Source organism: Bos javanicus, chromosome 21, assembly GCF_032452875.1.
Source record: "Bos javanicus breed banteng chromosome 21, ARS-OSU_banteng_1.0, whole genome shotgun sequence".
Lineage (NCBI taxonomy): Eukaryota > Metazoa > Chordata > Mammalia > Artiodactyla > Bovidae > Bos > Bos javanicus.
The window spans coordinates 65,152,193-65,167,583 of record NC_083888.1 but is presented as its reverse complement, the minus strand read 5'-3'; the positions used below and the strand labels follow the sequence as shown (position 1 = coordinate 65,167,583).

The window sequence follows — 15,391 nt, the reverse complement described above, 5'->3', positions numbered from 1 at the left end:
GTCAAAAAAAAAAATTTTTTTTTGAGAACTAGAAAAATCAGAATGTTACTTAGAAAAATTGTTGTAAATGTCAAAAGAACCATTTAAAAGAGTAAAAAGCTGTAGCTTAGGTGGATATGGAATTGGAGTGGAGAAGGATGCTTCTACATAATCTTGTAAAGCTATTTGACTCTTAAAATGAAGCATATGCATGACTTTGACAAAAATAAAACTTAATGAAAGCTGAATAAAGCAAAGAAACTGAACTGGCAATTCAGCTATAGAGAACCAATAAAGATATGGGGGAAATGCTCTTATCACAGATAATAAAAGAACTGAAAATGAGAAGAATGAAATTTGGCAAATTGATGAATGTTTAAAACCTTGATAATTCCCAGAGAAAGTCACTTGTTAAACTAATTCTGAGAATGTAAATTGGTACAAAGTTCAAGGGGGACAATTTGGCCATAAAATGCTCGCACCTTTTGACATGGCCACTCCACTCTTACGAGTACAAATAAGAGACATACGTGAAGATGGAAAAACAAAGCTGCTCACTCCAACTTCTATCATCCAACTTTTAAAAATCATGTAAATATCTGACAAGAGTGCGTCAATTAAATTAATTATGATATAGTCATTTGCTAGGATACTAGGTAAAAAAAAAATCATAAGATAGGAAATTACTTAATGGCATGGGACATGTTTAGGATGTCTACTTAGGTGAAAAATTAGGATGGCTATGATGAACCCAATTAAAAATGTGTGTACATATGTATACACACACACACACACACTCACTTTTGCAATTTACAGGTGAAACCAAAAGACCAGAAGCTGGTCTTCAAAGTGCTGGCAGTGGTCATCTTTGAGTGGTGAGACTAGGGTGAGTCCTGTTCTTCCTCTTGTTCTGTTCAGTGTTTTGCAATAAATGTGTTTCTTTTTCTAGAATTATTACATGTAATAAGTTTTAGTTATCAGCTTAGTATCTTTTCTAGGAAAAACTCACATGACTCCCCCTTCTTCATTCTCCACTACAGAAATGAAATTATCTGCATAATTTGTAAAAGATTCAGTGTGGGGCAAGGGTGTGAAGGTAACCCTGAGTCCTAAAAAGGACTCTGGTGTCCAGTCAGCTGCAAAGTGACCAGTTGGATCGGACCAGGGATGAAGGCCAGGTGTCTGGAGTTGGGCCCCAGCTGACCTCACCTCTTTGCCCTGGGTAACTTCTGAATGGCTTCACCCTCCACTCAGAGAAGCAGCTGCCAGAAATGGCCCCACCGCTACCTGCCCTCTGGGACCTGCATGTGTGCCCCAGCTCTCCTAGGATCCCCTCCGGCTTTATCTTTCCTAGGCCATGCCTGACGCTTAGTCACCGGCACACATGCCTCTTAAGAGTGTAACCCAGAAAAGCAGAACTCACCCAGCGAAGGAAGGGATACACCCATCGGAATCACCCAGGGGAAGTCCTGTGCTCCGCCAACCACACCTCCACGGGCTCCGTGTAAACAACCTTCCAAGACAAGAGGGCTGAGTCACAAAACCAAGTCCAACTGTGTGAGCGTATGTCTAACCACAACCGCAGTGTCCAGCCCCAGCAGGGCTGTTGGGAATGGCGAGGCCAGCCCTGGGGACACGGAGCTGGAGCAGAGCCGCTCCCACCTTTGGGATGCTTCTAATCCAACGAGAAACGAACAGCCATGGCATGGAACTCAGGGGTGCTGCACGGGTCTAGGTGCGAATGGGCGAAGGACGAGAAACTCAGGCTGGAGCACGGCAGAGGGGAGGATGGAGAGTTTCAGCCAGCCTGGATGTTCCTCAAGATAAACACGGGGGCCCATGTGACTGGCTGAGCCGATCAGCACCCTCAGCCTTCCACCCATCGAGGCAGCACTAGTATTAGCATCGCTGCCATCATCCTTATATCCAGGGATACACGGAACTGGACTGATGACAGTCTTCAATCCCAATACCAGCCATCACTGGTCCACAGATGGCTCTTTCAGTTTATCCCCTTTAGGCGACATTTTAAGAAGGTACTGCTCATTCATAAACCCACCAGAGTGTCAACCCAGAGGTGGCCACTCTGTGCAGCCCCGGGGTCACAGGGCCCCCCTGCAGCCCTGCTGTTAGAGGTGGGCACCCCCCAATCCTGGATCTGGGAGCTGGGCTCCGGCTCTCCACCTCTCACCCTGATCAGTTCTCGCCTCGCCGTTCCTGACCTGGGGACCAGGCTCAGCCCGGCTCTCCCTGCTGGGAAGGAAATGGCCTGGTCCAAACAGCAGACCAGACCCAACTGATCTTCTCCCAGAGGTCCTGGCAGCCAGGGCTTGGGGGCAAGTGAGCACCAAGTGGGCTCTGGGGCAGGGGGCGAGCTCAGGCAGACCCAGGGTGGCCCTGCACCAGCTCCCCTGATGGGCAGGGCCCTGTGATCCTTGTATTTTGAAACGAGCTGTTTGGGGCAACTATTAGGAACAGGAGGAGCATTTTCTAGATACTTCTCTGCAGGGTTTTTATAACCCTTCTCTGCAGGTAACCAAAGTTACCAAACTGGTGGACCTGGCCAAGAGCACTGGTTCAGTTCTTTCATCCTGACACGCAAACCGCAAACCGTGCTGTGATGCTCTCAGGACCCAAACCCTGGCATGAATGGAGATATAGCCTCCAATCCCACAGGTGGAACAGCAGACACCAGGCTCCATGCCCAGAGCACCTCCCCACTCGCCTCTCAGCAGAAGTGAGGGGACAGTCGGGGCCACAGCTGGGACACATCTAAGCGGGCCCACCTTCCTCCCCTCCGGGCAGCTGCCAGCAGCTCACGCTGACACCGGGGCCATCTGCCGGGGACGCGGCCCAGACCCCGCCAAGCTAACGGATGCTCACTGTATCATGTTGAAAAAACACACGAGCTGGGAGATGCCTTAGATCTGCAGGAAAAGAAAATAAAACCTGGCCCCCAAATTACAAGTGAGGCTCAAGGGCCTGGAAGGATCCATGCGATGGGATAGATTTTCTCTTGCCCCAGTGGGCGCAAGGGGGATGACAGAGCTTGGTGCTGTCATCCTTGCTTCAATCTGCAGATGGGGAAACTGAGGCCAGGCTAGGCAGCCTCTGGCTACAACTGCAAGACTCAGGTGATGAAAAGAAGGATGCAACACCCCTGAGAGGGTCCCTGGGGGAGACCAAGGTCCTGGGAGACCAGGGGAGGGAAGACGTGAGGAGGAGGAGGCCAGTGGGGAGATTCTGCGCGGGAAGGAAAACCCACAGCACCGCTGAGGCTCAAGGGCAGGGACGGGAGAAGAACACGTGACACGGAGCTCACACGCTGCACAGGGCAGGGAGCTGCACGCAGGGGCCACGTGCTTCGGTCAGGGCACAGCTCTTCACACTTTCAAGATGCTGGCAGAATGAATGAATGAAATTTGACTTCCCTTTTACAGATGACGGGCATGGGACTTGGAGAGGCCTGGTGATGTCCCCAAAGGCACACCTTGCTGTCCTTCCTGGTAGAAAGAAGACGAAGAAGTCAGAAAAGAATGAGACACAACGGAATCGCCTGTCCTCGGGGGGCCAGGCTGGGGCCAGCGTCCACTCAGCGAGGACTGTCGGCCCCTCCAGCACTCACACACGTGTCCCATTGATATCACGACCAGCTCAAAGTCCCCTCTGGCTTCTGGAGGGTCTAAGGCCTCCAACAAAAAGTTTCAAAGAAGGGCTGATGAGGCTGACCCAGCCCGCTCCAGTTTCATCAGAGAAGCAAAACCAAACCGCGGAATTCTGTCTTGCAAACCCTCAGCCTACTCAATGACAGCTGAAGGCTTGTTTTCAATCTTCCCTTCCCTTCTTGGGGAGGAGGCCTCAGCGACCCCCACAAACCAGACTCAGTTCTGGCCGGTGGCCACTGGGTTTCAAATTTTGAAATGGGCCTTTTGCAAAATGTTCAGTTTCAAGCCCTTGGTCCGACTGCTTACATTCTGTCCAAACTTCCTGGGGGAGTGAGATTTATTTAAGAAAGGAATAAAATCCCCATGTTCAACCCATCGAGTGAAAACACGTTCCATCCCAGGCAATTTCAAGGATTAAGGTTACATATCTCTTAATGAGTCGCAGGTGGAAGGCAAAATGGAGCTGGCTGGAAGAGTAGGACCAGCCTCAGTCATGAGGAGGTGCCAGTCCTTGGTGCCAAGGACCCCGATTCTCTGCCAGGGAGGTAATCTGCCCCCCAGCATGGCCTCACAATCATTCCTTTGTACATTCATTCATTCTTGAAGAGGGCACGTAATGCTGCCTGAAAGGTGAGTAGTCTGGTCTCATCCTAACTGGCATTCTGTAAAAACTCAGTTGAACTCCTCGTTCTTCTGGGACAGGGGAATATGGGTACCACATCCATTTGGGAGCTTTTAAATGAATGCAGGTGACACCATCTATTACAGCTCCTTAGTAATTTCTAACGCATCTCTTCCCTCCCTGGTATCGCATTATGTACAGGACAGGTCTTATATTAGGTAAGAAGAGCCTCATAAGCTTTTGCTAGATAAGGTTGGGCTTCCCAGGTGTCTGCTAGTGGTAAAGAATCTGCCTACCAATGCGGGAGATGCAAGACACTTGGGTTCGATCCCTGGATCAGGAAGATCCCCTGGAGGAGGGCATGGCAACCCACTCCAGTATTCTTGCCTGGAGCATCCCATGGACAGAGGAGCCTGGCGGGTTACAGTCCATAGGGCCACAAAGAGCTGGACACAACCGTGTGACTGACCACACACACACACACACACACACACACACACACACAGACAAGGTTAATTCTCAGGACAATCCAGCCAGGGAGGTATCATTATCCTTGTCTAAGAGGTGATGGGGAGGCTGGAGGTCCAGGGTGTTCCCCGTCTAACCCACTGTCCCGCAGCTGGAAAGCAGGAGGAAGTGGAGGAGCAGCCCCCTCGCTGGAGGCACAAAAACAAGACTGTTATTTTCGACCTCCTGTCTTGGCAGAGGCCGGGGCAGCTTTCGGGAAGACCCAGGGCCTCCATTCCACCAGTCCGAGCCAACGTTGCCCAAGGATGGGCCGAGGTCCAGGGCAGTCGGAACTGCCAGGATCCTGTCTCACTGTCTGGCACTGGACGCAGGAAACTGGACTCGAGGGAGAATTTGCACGCGGGTGGGAGAATGCTGTGGACCATCTGACACACCACCACCTCCGCGCAGAACAGCTCCTGGCCGTTCTCAGAAGGGCCATCCCAGTTCCACAAAAGCACATGTATTTTTAGCTCTTCGTTCATTCATTCAGCAGTAATTTACTGGGCGCCTCCTAGGCTCAGGCTGGGAAGGCCCTGTGGAGACAGAGAAGAATCTGACCCAGTTCTCGGCTGTGCAGGCAGGTCAGCTTGGTGGAGACATGTAAACGAATGCTTGTGAGCGGAGGAGGATGGGTAGCCCCGGGGATTTAGTATGTGCCCTGAGGCTGGGGTGTGGCTGAGTGGTCAGGGAAGGAAGCCCAGTGGGACCTGCTCCACTCACTGCCTCACACACGGGTCACTGACTTGCTCACTCATTTACTGATGCGTTCACTTATTCACTCTTCCATTCACAGAGCGCTCCATTTATTCTTGGATGACATACTCATTCACTGAGTCATTGACTCACTCAATAATTATCCTTTCCCTCGATAACTCTAATATATGCATTCCCCCATCCATTTGCCTATTCACTCCCTCATTAATTTGTGCATGCATTGATTTATGTACTCATTAGTTAAATTATTCAACTTGGTCTGCTTTTTACTGACTTTATTCCCTCACTCATTTTTTGACTTATTCATCAATTAATTCATTTGATTCCTCATCAACCCACTAGCTTATTCATCCCCTCATTACTAACTTCTACTAAAGCATTCATTGATAAACTCGTTCTGGAATCCATTTATTAATTCACTCAACTTTCACTTATTGGACTGTTGACCTACTAGTCTTTGGTCCATTCCCTCCTTGACCTATTTGGACCTCACCATCCACCTCTTGACAGTTTTACCCACACAGAGACTCATCCACTTAAGAATGTAACATACACACATTGATTTGCTCAATGCATTATTAATTTATTCCCTCATTCTTATACTCCACATGTTCACTCAATTTTCCATTCCATTGTTTACTCAAAGGCTCATTCATTCACTAACTCACTGCGTCATTCATTCATCATGTATACCATTTATTCAACAACTCATTCAACGAATATATTACAAGTGCTCCACATGCAGTGCATATGAGGAGTGCAATTCCTAACGTCCTGGATCTTACAAACCAGGGATTCGGTTACTGGCTCAAGCATCTTCTCTTTTATGTGATATGTAAGCATGTGATATGTAAGTGGGGTCTTGCCTTCTGTGCTTCTGGAAAACCCATGTATTTGCCCTTATACTGAATTATATTTATCAGTAATCCCACCTAATCCCAAAGAGTTACCTGATGGCTGGAACTAGATCTGATTTAGATATGAATGCCATGACTAATACAGAGCCTGACATGCATTTGGATCTATACTTGCTGAGCTGAAATTATTACCCTAGTATTGGTTATTTTTGCACTCTCTCAGATACCAAGTGCCAGAAAAATTTTTAAAATCTGGGGTATAGGGACCTCCTGCCATCACCTCCCATCAGATCACTGGTATTTGCCCTGAGATAGGGTAAAAAAATAATCCAAGTAATGAATTATGATCTCAGTATGCAAAATATCCAAATAATTTCAGTGCAACACGCAGAGCAGAACTGTACCCTGTGCTGCCCTGTGCTTAGGCGCTGTGTCGTGTCCGACTCTGCGACTCTGGACTGTTGCCTGCTAGGCTCCTCTGTCCGTGGGATTCTCCAGGCAAGAAAACTGGAGTGGGTTGCCATGCCCTCCTCCAGGGGATCTTCCCAACCCAGGGATCAAAGCCAGGTTTCCTGGATTGCAGGCAGATTCTTTACCATCTGACCCACCAGGGAAGCCCAAGGATAGTGGAGTGAATAGCCTATCCCTCCTGCACTGCAGGCGGATTCTTTACCTGCTGAGTTACCCAGGAAGCCTGAACTACAGACTATGTACCATTACAACAAATATCTTTTAAAATGTTTTATTTCATACATTTCAGTAATGTAGACTTGCAATAATCATAATCCTTGTTTCAAAATACATTTTCACCAGTGGTCCTCTTCTTTCTTAGTTTGTCATAGATTTAACTCACTAAAATATAAGAACGAACACAACGAATACTTTAACCTCTATGTCCTCACTATACACAGAATTAATATTGATGGATTAAATCTTCTTGGTTAAATGGATCTCAGAGAAGCAAAACTGGGTCGACCACAATTATTGTTTCACAAAATTTTATCATTGGAATAATCTTGGCATTTTAATTTTCTTTATATACGAATTTTACTTATTTATTAATGTAGTCAGGTACTCATTTTCAAAAATAAAATCAATAGCAAAGAATCTGCTTCTAAACAAGGGGGAAGTAGGCATTTGCTGTATGAGGCAGGGAGCTCAAGCTCGGTGCTCTGTGACAGCCTGGAGGGGTGGGATGGAGGGGAAGACGGGCAGGAAGGCAACGAGAAAGGGTGCGTATGGCTGATTCGTGTTGACGAGCGGCAGAAACCAACACAATATTGTAAATCAATGATCCTCCAGTTAAAAGTAAATTAATAAAAACATAAACAAGAGGGTAAACTTTGCCTATTAAGTCTCTCTGTGTACCCCTTAAACAGAGGGGTAGACAGTTGAATTAAACAAATCTTTGTTTCATGAATAATCTCATCATTGGTCATGAGTGGCCACTGGGATTTTACTAGCCTGTTTATCTTTAATTTGTTTAATTATTAAAAACCCAAGGAAAACACAACCAACCCAAGAATAATATCTTTGACTAAGTCTAGAATTCATCTATGCCCTTTTTACTTTAAGAGGTAGCACTAAATCTATTTTCAAATGAAATTCTTTTTTTCCTTTTTCAACATGAATTAACTATGATGTTTCTCAAACAAATTCTTATCCTTGGTGCCAGCATAATCTTTGATTTGTTTTATAACTGCATGAAACCATCTATTTTTAAAGAATATACTTATCATCCATAAACAAAATGGCCAAACCAAGAATAAAAACTTAATCTCATACTTACTTTGATCTATATTCTCCTTGACCACATAGGTAACAGTTAAATAATAACTAATCATTAAATAATAGCTAAAATAACCAAGGGGCAGTCATTCTGGGGCACAAAACAGATGAAACATACACTGATCATTGGCTCATATTTTATACTCATTCACTTAGTTAACCATTTCTTTAATCCTAAATTTTTTCTTTCATGAATCAAACCCACTTCAAACTAAGAGAAGGACATATATTTAGCTTAGCTGTGTCTCACACAAACCAGTAACAACTTAATGTGCCTCTTCTTAATGGAGCCATGGAGTTCACATTGAGTGAGTGAAGTAATTATATTTCAGAACTGAAGTTTCAAACTGAACTGAAACTAATTTCAGAACTGAAGTAATTATATTCCTTGTTTTATAAATATCCTCTATGTTGGTCTGTGTTTTGACCTCTCTTTTCTTTTCAATATATTTATTGATCTATTCATTTATTTACAGATAGTATAAAGCCAGTATCTATGAACTCTCTCAACTAGATTCTCCAACATCCTGAGATGATTCCCCCAAGAGTCATACACGAATTGTCTTTTCACCATGGACCTCAGGGGTTCCAAACGTGATTGATCATAATTTTCATTCAGATGCATTCCATTCACATCATTGGTCCAGGTGTGGTCTTTCAGCATTTAATTTGAACAGTTTCTAGATGTTACAATGAACAGCCATGAATCCGCAGTCCTAACTCAACAAATGGAGTACTGACTTCCTAAATGAGTAACAGCCTAGATCATCATTAAGAGAGGAATGGGACAAACACGAAAGGGGACATATCAGTGTTGAAATGAATGGGAAAGCTCAGTTTTTTTTTTTCCTTTTATCTCATTTGTGCTAAATTGTGTTAATCACAAACTTCAGCTCATAACACATTCTCATCATAGGTCTATGCGTGGCATTTAATTTTAATTACATTTATTCTTTTTTAATGATACAGTGGAAACCCACAAGCTAACCACCCAAACCAAGAACTTTATTACTCACATGGCATGGTGTGCTCCTTCCCCAGAGGCATTAGGCAAAGCTCGTCATGGTTGGAGAGTAACTTAATGAGCTACAGTCGATCCACCCTGTGGAATGAAAAGATGTTGACAAATGAAAATGCCTGGATTCGGGTTTTAATTTAGTGAACACTAGGTAACCATGACAATAATTAATTGTAAACAATCATTTATACTACACTCTCATCTCTGGCTCTATGAATGAATGGACCTACATTTTATTAATTAATGTATTCAGTTCATTTTAATAGCATAATAAGCACCCTTAAATGAACCACCCAACATAAGAACTATGAATCTTGCAGACAAGAACTCTGGGCCCTTTACTGACATTGATAAGAGGTTAGAACTTCATTTTGTAAAAGATTCCTGTTGTGTTGAATCAGATTCAACACGGACCTCGGTTGACAACACAGTCTTATCATTGGTCCTTTTATGACCTTCTTTGGTTATGTCCTGTCCTTCCTTTTTTTCAACTGTTCGACTTGCAAAAACCAGGAGTCACTATCAGATAGGCAAGCCATCCGCATGGTGCTCTGGGTGAAAACAAATCTGCTTGCTCTATGATGGACTAAAATCCCACTACCCAAGGTATAAAGCAGTGAGAGGAACAGCCATCAAATGTATCCCATACTTTCAAACCATACACTGAATATCCTAAACAGGTTCCCCCAAAGAAGACAAGAACTTGGCTATTACTCACCTTCAACTATGAAGGTCTTGATCATTAGAGAATGATTAGTAGTTCACGTCCATTCTATGAAGGACAAAGAAAATAGCCAAAAAAAAGGGGGGGTGGGGAAGGAGAAATGAATAGGCATTCTTTTATAAATTAAAATGTTAAATGAAATGACAGAATATCTCTTGTCCTGAAAAAGAGAAATATAGAAAGGAAAAAAATTCTTTCCGTTGATCCATGTTTTCCCCTTGATTGACTTGCTATTTAGGTTTTGACTAATTTACTTCATTATTTATTTCCATTTCTCTTAACAAACTAGAACTCACCACTGATCGAGAGCAAGAACACTGACTGTGACTCTTCTCTGTCTAAATGACCTTACCCCAAACAGGAAATTCCTCTGGTTTCCTGGTCCAGTGGTTAAGACTTCACCTTCCAATGCAAGGGGTGTGGTTCTAGGATGATATTTAAAAATGTGCAGCTCAACAGTTGTATTGACTGGTTACAGCCTAATCCTTCATGTGTAATTCATTCTCATCTCTGGTCTTTTAAAATTTTGTGTCCAGATGTAGCCTTTTATCCATTGTTCTGTAATCCAACAGACGGGTAGCCCAAGGATGAAAACTCTGTTTACCATTATACAGGCCTACAGGCTTCTTCTCCAGAGACTCCCTAGCCACGACATTTACCTACGAGGAGTCACTCTGGGGAGCACAAAACAAATATTGAAAAGAATGAAACAGCCTAGATTTCGACTTTGCTCTAATACACTAATGGATGCAGAGTGAGAAAATTGAGACTAACCTGAAAACTTTGGGTGTGCCACTTGCTTCAGCTGGCAGAAAGTTAACCCCTCTTTTAATCTAATTAGTTCAACGATAAATTTTTTAAACATTTTTTTAAGATTCTTTTTAATGTGGACTATATTTTAAACTCTTTACTGAATTTGTTACAATATTGCTTCTGTTGTTTAGGTTCTGATTTTTTGACCATGAGGCATGAGGAATCTCAGCTCCTCAACCAGGGATCAAAACCACAGGCCTTGCATTGGAAAGTGAAGTCTTAACCACTGAACCACCAGGGAAGTCCCTCAATATTCTTCTTACCCAAACCAGCAAGAGACAGAATTTCTGCTCTAAGAGGGACATCATTTAAGCGGCACTGGTTAAATCATAATTATTTCAAGACATGCTCATTACTGGCCCAGGCTTTGTCCCTTTGAGCGACTGATTGCTATTAACTTATTCATTTATGCACTCTAATGATAAAACTGCACACACTCAATGCCATAGCATGAATAATAGTAACACATGCGCAGTTCGCTGCTCATTACCAAACTGATAACAGACAGTGTAACTCTGTAATGGAATTCTGTGAGCACAATAGCTCGTGCTGCCTAACAAACTTTTATCAGTGTCCTTCTTTAATTTAAACAGTGCTTAATCTTTTATTTAATTTTATAAACATGTTTCCTAATTAGTAATAAAACAAATAACCAGCAGACCAAAGACACCTGAGAATGTGAAACTGACAATTCACGCGTCTGTTTCTGTGTGTTGCATTCTGAGAGATAAGCAATGTGAATACTAACTCCTCCAAAATAGGTTAATAACACGTGCTCCATTACCTATGCAATCACTGCTCTAGGCCTGGCCACATTTATGCATTAATTCACTTATACTAATACAATCATTACCCATGACCCAAAAAAGCCCCCAAACAGGATAATCAAATATTTGTAACAATTGTCTATAGGATCATTTTCAACAGAGCCATAGATTAGATTTCTTCCCATGCTGGACCTCAGATATGCAAACAAGTATTATTCATCATCCTTGACTCCGACACCATCAGTCATTAGCAAAGGTTCAAGCACAGAATCTTTTTCTTCATAGTGCAAAGTCGCTTCAATTGTGTCCGACTCTGTGACCCCACGGACTTAGCCGTCCAGGCCTGTCTGATGGTGGGATTCTCCAGACAAGAAAACTGGAATAAGTTGCCATGCCCTCCCTTAGTGGATCTTCCGGACCCAGGGATCAAACCCATGTCTCTTATGTCTCCTGCATTGGCAGGGGGTTTCTATACCACTAGAGCCACGTGGGAAGTCCCTTTTCTTCATTATATTCTGCCTACTGATTTATTAAGTTATGACTAAAAAGAAATATACATGAATCAGAAAAAAAAAATCAAGAACCTTGATATCCCTGAGATCTACCTATCAAATCATTTCCCAGAAACGAGATCTGTTTCTTGAATTGACCTCAGTGCTTCATACATGGATGCCTTGACACAATTTGGCCTCTCAAGCCCTGTTATTGGACTAAGTTGCCCTGCTTTGATTCTATTTCCTACTTCTTACCAATGCACCGACCATGATAAACCAACCAAACCATGACATGAACTTTAACTGTGGCTTGCACTGGTCTCCCTGCTCCTGACACAACACTGAGTTGGGGCCATGGCAGAACACTAAAATCAGTGCAGGAGTGTTCATTCTGAACAGCACAAAAAAGAACAAAAAATAAAGTTTGAGATCTTCTATCTATTAGTTGTTTGCATTCCACCTTTCCTAGACTCAGTCATTCAATATTCATTAGTTTACAGTATTCTTTCCAGTTGAACCTCAGAGTTGGAGACACTTATTCATTGTACATGACTTAAACATCACCAGTAGTTATCACTGATCCAGCATTCCTTTTTAGAGTCATAGATTATCAATAATTTGTTCCTTTTTTTTGCTGAATAGTATTCCACTGCATAGATACACCACATTTTGCTGGTCTATTCACCAGTTGATGGACATTTAGATTATTTGTATGTGTGTGTGCTCAGTAATGTCCGACTCTTTGAAACCCCATAGGCTGTAGACCTCCAGGATTCTCTGTGCATGGAACTTTCCAGGCGAGAATACTGGAGTGGGTTGCCATTTTCTCCTCCAGAGGACATGGATTCAATATTGTCCCACTTTTGCTTCATTCATAACTGATCAAATCTCATATCTGCTGGTCATCATTAATGACCCATGTTAGACCCTCATTTTACTCATTTGTGTTACATTTGTATCAATTAAATCATTCATCATGGATATTAATAAAAATCACATTATTTAAGAAAATATACCCATGAAATCCTTAAATATTCCTGAACTCTGGCTAAAGAAGCTTTTTCCATATACACTGTGTGTGTGTGTGTGTGTGCACCCGTGCGTGCTTCGTTGCTCAGCCATGTTCAATTCTTTGTGACCCCGTGGACTGTAGCCCACCAGGCTCATCTTTACTCAAACAATAACTGAAACCAAAATAAGATCTTTGACTACTACTACTCACCACGTTCTCTTTCCTAACATAGGCAACATAATCTTGACCAAGGCAGAACCCGAGATCAGCTTGGTGCTGAGATATTCTCCTCTCTTCATTGTTGCACAATTTCCAGTCTCCATGTATGGAGTCATTTAAGTGTTTATTAATTCATAGTAATTTTTATTTTTCTTTCAATACAATAAACATCAAACATGCAACTGACTCAGGGCAATTACTGGTTATTACTTATCACTGAAAATATGCGTAATTTAAGACATAATATATTTAGTCCATTTTATTATCTATTTCAATATATTAATATTCATTTTCCTGACTAAATATTTTATTAATGAACAATGTTTCACCCTCTTCATCTTTATTCATTTATACATTTGCTAATTTATTCTGCCATTGATTCATTTATAATTATATTTTTAAAATTCATGAGCACAAAGACCGAGAAAGAGATCACTGTATAATACTAAAATCTATCTACAGTAATTTAAAGTATGCTGAATAGATGAGTTCTTTTGCATTGAACCTCAGACTTCTGGACACACAGAATTCATTGTATGTGATTCACACACCAGACATCATCATTAGACAGTGACTGGTCAAATTTCTCTTCATTTGCATCTATATTTGTTTATTAATTCATTAATAAGGAAAGTGAACGTAAAAGTCACTCAGTTGTGTCCAACTTTTTGCGACCCCATGGATTATACAGTCCATGGAATTCTCCAGGTCAGAATACTGGAGTGGGTAGTCATGCCCGCCTCCAGGGGATCTTCCCAATAGTACTATGCCTCCTCATACATTCCTGACCTTAGTTGAAAGGGTCAAGTGAAGCAGAGACAATAAACTAGAATTTTTCATGTTGGACCATCTTCCAGGCACACATATATATGACTTATACGTCAACATTGGTCATAATTGATCTAATATTGCCCCCCTTTTTAAAACTCATTTCTATAGCTTTATTGATCCAATAATTATTTCCCTAATAATAATTTTTAAAGTTATGATTCACAAAATTTCAAGAATACTTTTTGTGCCCGTAATCTATATATAGAATTCTTCTCGCAACGATACATCTCTTGTTAATTATCCTCAGTTTTTCTTATGTATATCAATATAATGTTAACTCTATCTCTATTTATCACTAAGTTAGAGCTGCATTCTCTAAATATATTTCACACTTTTAAATGAATAACTTAAAAAAAACAGAAACTGAGAAAGCAACTTCATGATTACTCACATTAATCTCTGTATTCCTATTAGACACAGGCAACCGGAGAGCTCATGACGGTGGAAGATGCATCTGTTCTGAGAAGCACAGCATAGAGCACACAGTAAAACAAATTAAGACACAATCACCATTTCTGAGTAGGCATCAATGCTTTCAATTTCATTATCAATACCTTTTGCTACACAACATACATTCCTAATTGCATGACATTTCATCCCATTGTTTTTTTAATGAATTTATCCATATATGTCTAATGAAGTGAAAGTTGCTCAGTCGTGTCCAACTCTTTGTAATCCCATGGACTGTATAGTCCATGGAATTCTCCAGGCCAGAATACTGGAGTGGGTAGCCTTTCCCTTCTCCAGGGTATCTTCCTAACCCAGGGATCGAACCCAGGTCTCCCTCATTGAAAGTGGATTCTTTACCAGCTGAGCCACAAGGGAAGCCCAAGAATACTGGAGTGGGTAGCCTGTCCCTCCTCCAGCGGATCTCCCCAACCCAGGAATTGAACAGGGGTCTCCTGCATTGCAGGAGGATTCTTTACCAACTGAACTGGGAGGGAAGCTAATTTCATTATTAAAAACAAATCTAAGGCTATACAAGAATATGACCAATATTGATCACAATCAATACAAGAATATGATCTTTGTACAGAAACAATTTCAACAGAGGAATAGATTAATTTTGTTCCATGTTGGACCTCAGAGTTTCAGACACATATTTTCTCATCGCCCATGACTCCATTATCATCAGTCATCATCACTGGCCCATGACTGGATCTATTCCTCTTCATTTGTATGTTTGTGCTGATTAAATTATGAATGCATTGATACAAATAAAAATAATACATGGTTCATAAAATCTCTAGGACAAGATCAAGGATATATTTAACATCAGTTTGCAGAATCATTTTCCACATAGATTAAACCTTTTTAATTAATAGACCTCAATCATGTTCATTATTGATTAATCAACATAGTACTTTGTATTTATCAT

At 42.1% G+C, this 15,391-nt stretch overlaps 1 long non-coding RNA gene, 5 other non-coding genes and 1 pseudogene across 8 annotated transcripts in view; all 7 read right to left on the bottom strand.

Moving 5' to 3' along the window:
• LOC133234599 (uncharacterized) overlaps window positions 1–15,391 on the bottom strand; it is a 41,820-nt gene that overhangs the window by 2,619 nt on the left and 23,810 nt on the right. For 2 of the 3 annotated variants that reach the window (XR_009732199.1, XR_009732201.1), the window contains 4 exons: window positions 14,405–14,472; window positions 9,872–9,925; window positions 9,152–9,237; window positions 7–3,482 (listed from right to left, as the gene is read on the bottom strand). This is a non-coding gene — a long non-coding RNA (uncharacterized LOC133234599). Of the gene's footprint in view, window positions 1–6; window positions 3,483–9,151; window positions 9,238–9,871; window positions 9,926–14,404; window positions 14,473–15,391 lie in introns of those variants that run through there. The other variant, XR_009732200.1, reaches the window with a different exon arrangement.
• On the bottom strand, window positions 8,708–8,781 carry LOC133234823 (small nucleolar RNA SNORD113/SNORD114 family). Its single transcript, XR_009732320.1, has one exon. It is a non-coding gene; the product is annotated as a small nucleolar RNA SNORD113/SNORD114 family (small nucleolar RNA).
• LOC133234831 (small nucleolar RNA SNORA79) lies at window positions 9,643–9,788 on the bottom strand. Its single transcript, XR_009732328.1, has one exon. It is a non-coding gene; the product is annotated as a small nucleolar RNA SNORA79 (small nucleolar RNA).
• LOC133234803 (small nucleolar RNA SNORD113/SNORD114 family) lies at window positions 11,644–11,718 on the bottom strand. Its single transcript, XR_009732304.1, has one exon. It is a non-coding gene; the product is annotated as a small nucleolar RNA SNORD113/SNORD114 family (small nucleolar RNA).
• LOC133234791 (small nucleolar RNA SNORD113/SNORD114 family) lies at window positions 12,464–12,535 on the bottom strand. Its single transcript, XR_009732294.1, has one exon. It is a non-coding gene; the product is annotated as a small nucleolar RNA SNORD113/SNORD114 family (small nucleolar RNA).
• LOC133234816 (small nucleolar RNA SNORD113/SNORD114 family) lies at window positions 13,682–13,753 on the bottom strand. Its single transcript, XR_009732315.1, has one exon. It is a non-coding gene; the product is annotated as a small nucleolar RNA SNORD113/SNORD114 family (small nucleolar RNA).
• Window positions 15,090–15,165, bottom strand: LOC133234797 (small nucleolar RNA SNORD113/SNORD114 family; annotated as a pseudogene).